Source organism: Theropithecus gelada, chromosome 1 (genome assembly GCF_003255815.1).
Source record: "Theropithecus gelada isolate Dixy chromosome 1, Tgel_1.0, whole genome shotgun sequence".
Taxonomy (NCBI): domain Eukaryota; kingdom Metazoa; phylum Chordata; class Mammalia; order Primates; family Cercopithecidae; genus Theropithecus; species Theropithecus gelada.
Genome location: NC_037668.1, coordinates 152,614,765 through 152,618,033, shown reverse-complemented (window position 1 = coordinate 152,618,033; position 3,269 = coordinate 152,614,765).

Below are 3,269 nucleotides of genomic sequence, written 5' to 3'. Positions count from 1 at the left end.
TGTTTCCCAGGCTGGTCTCGAACTCCTGGGCTCAAGTGATTCACCTGCTTCGGCTTCTTAAAGTGGTGGGATTATAGGTGTGAGCCACTGCACCCAGCAGAGGCCCTGTTTTTATGCAGGTGTACATCTTCAACACTCAGCCAGGCAGTTTACAACCCTGCCTTAGCCTTCTCATCTTGCTTGTCCAGAGCTTCAAGGTTGGCCAGATGTGAAAGCTTAAAGCCTTCTCAAGTCTTTCCTGAGCATCCGCATAGCTCTGGTCATGTGCATGGTCTTCTAGATTCTCAGGAATATATTGGAACTTTTCAAGGCCCTTATTCTTCCAAAGCTTCTCACTCTCCAGCCTTTTCTCTCAAGCTTCTTGGGCAGTTGATTGTGTGCTCAGCTGTCATCCATTACTTCAGGCAGCAATGACAAACACATTTACCTATAAATATTGTGGAAAAATGTCCCCTGGTTAATGGCTTCAGCACTGGGACAAGGTGAAGATAAGCCTTTTGAGTTGGTTTTCTGAAAGCCACCAGACAAATAAGACCAAATATTTATTTATTTATAGTAATCGTTACTACTTTATAAAAATGAGGTCTCTTCTCCCTCAGAACTGGTTCTAGGAATGTTGGCTGTTATTTTCAAGGATATCCCTGAGCTGAGGAGCAGGGGATGGGCCTAGGGTAAGTCAAAATGCCAGAAAGTTTGCTGTTCTTAGAGATTCAGCCTATTTTCTTTTTCTTTTTTTCTTTTTTGAGACAGAGTCTCGTTCTGTCGCCTAGGCTGGAGTGCAGTGGCGTGATCTCAGCTCACTGCAACCTCCGTCTCCCGGGTTCAAGTGATTCTCCTGCTTCGGTCTCCTGAGTAGTTGGGACTACAGGTGCCCACCACCACGCCTGGCTAAGTTTTTGAATATTTAGTAGAGATGAGGTTTTACTGCATTAGCCAGAATGGTCTCGAACTCCTGACCTCATGATCCACCTGCCTCGGCCTCCCAAAGTGTTGGAATTACAGGTATGAGCCACCGTGCCCGGCTGAGATTCAGCCTATTTTCTTAAGTAAGTGCTCCTGGGTTGCTGTAAGCTTTTGGTTAGTTTCCAGAGTTCTGAAAGAGTTAATACTGAGAGTTTTGTTAGGTTTTTCATAGTTTATGCGGAGCAGTGAACTTTTGGAGATCCCCCCCAACAAAGAATCAGTTTTTGGTTTTATTGGTTTTTCTTTATTGCTTTTCTCTATTTCTATTTCATTGTTTTTCTCTTTTTTAGAAAATGTCATTGAGTTATTACTCTTTTGTTTATGTTTTTTTTCCTTATTCTTGCTCTCAGGTTTAATATATTTTTTTCTAGCTTCTTTTTTTTTTTTTTTTTTTTGAGATGGAGTCTCGCTCTGTCGCCCAGGCTGGAGTGCAGTGGCCAGATCTCAGCTCACTGCAAGCTCTGCCTCCCAGGTTCACGCCGTTCTCCTGCCTCAGCCTCCCATGTAGCTGGGACTACAGGCGCCCGCCACCGTGCCTGGATAATTTTTGTTTTTTTTTTTTTAGTAGAGACGGGGTTTCACCGTGTTAGCCAGGATGGTCTCGATCTCCTGACCTTGTGATCCGCCTGTCTTGGCCTCCTAAAGTGCTGGGATTACAGGCTTGAGCCACTGTGCCCGGCCTCTAGCTTCTTAAAGTAGAAGCTTAGTTCATGACCCTTCTTCTTGTTTACTATAAGCGATCAAGGTTATACATTTCCCTCTAAGCTCTGCATTAGCTGTGTCCCACACATTATGACATGCTTCCATTTTCATTCAATTCCAAATATGTTTAAAAGTCTTTTGTCATTTATTTTTGATCCAGGAGTCCTTAGAATTGTATTTACTTTCCAAATATTTATGAATTTTATGGGTAACTTTCTATTATGAACTTCTAGTTTAATTCCCTGAGGTCACAGAGCAAATCCAATTTATATTGGTTTTAAAGAATTGGTTAACATTTACTTATTTATTTACTGAGATGGAGTTTCATTCTTGTTGCCCAGGCTGTAGTGCAATGGTACAATCTCAGCTCACTGCAACCTCCGCCTCCCAGGTTCAAGTGATTCTCCTGCCTCAACCTCCTGAGTAGCTGGGATTACAGGCATGTGCCACCATGCCCGGCTAATTTTGTGTTTTTAGTGCAGACAGGGTTTTGCCATGTTGGTCAGACTGGTCTCGAACTCCCAACCTCAGGTGATCCGCCCCCCTCGGCCTTCCAAAGTGCTGGGATTACATGCATGAGCCACTGTGCCCAGCCTGTTAGCATTTATTTTATAGCCCAGGATATGGTCTGACTTGTTGAATGTTTTCCATACACTTGAAACAAACATTTTCTGCTACTATTGAGTGGAGTGTTCTATAAATGTCTATCAGGTAGAGTTGGTTGATAGAGCAGTTCAGGTTTTCTGTATCCTTATTCATTTATTTGTTTACATATTTAGTCAATTACTGAGAGAGGAGTGTTGAAATCTTTTTTGTTTTTTTGAGACAGAATCTCGCTCTGTCGCCCATGCTAGAGTGCAGTTGCATGATCTTGGCTCACTGCAACCTCTGCCTCCCTGGTTCAAGTGATTCTTGTGCTTCAACCTCCCAAGCAACTGGGATCACAGATATGTGCCACTACACCCGGCTAATTTTTGTATTTTTAGTAGAGATGAGGTTTTGCCATGTTGGCCAGGCTGGTCTTGAACTCCTGGCCTCAAGTGATCTGCCCACTTCAGCCTTCTAAAGTGCTACAGCCTTCTAAAGTGCTAGGATTACAGGCATGTGCCACCATGTCCGGCCTGAGTGTTGAAATCTTAACTATAATTGTGGATTTATCTATTTCTTCTTTTAGTTCTAATGGTTTTTGCTTTTTACATTTTTAGTTTTGTTATTATGTATATACACATTTAGAATTGCTCTGTCTTCTTTATGAATTGAATTCTTTAAGTTTTGTCCTCGTTTATTCCTGATCATATTTCTTTGTCTTAAGTCTTTCTGGTAGTGTTTTTGTGGCACACGTTTTTCCACTTTTTAAATTTTTAATCAATGGTGTCTGGTAAATCAAAGAAACTCAGAGACCATGGAGAGGAAGTTGCTAAGGATGATCTCAAGTACCTAACTAATGTAATTAAATGGAGAGTAAAACCAGTCATGGAGATAGAAATAGGTGTATGAGGGGAAAAAATGTTGAGCTTTTGATTTGTTCTGTTTCCAGTCGTAGATATATAATAAAGATGTAAGTAAAGTGAGTCAAGTCGTGGAAGAGAGATATGCTGGGAGAT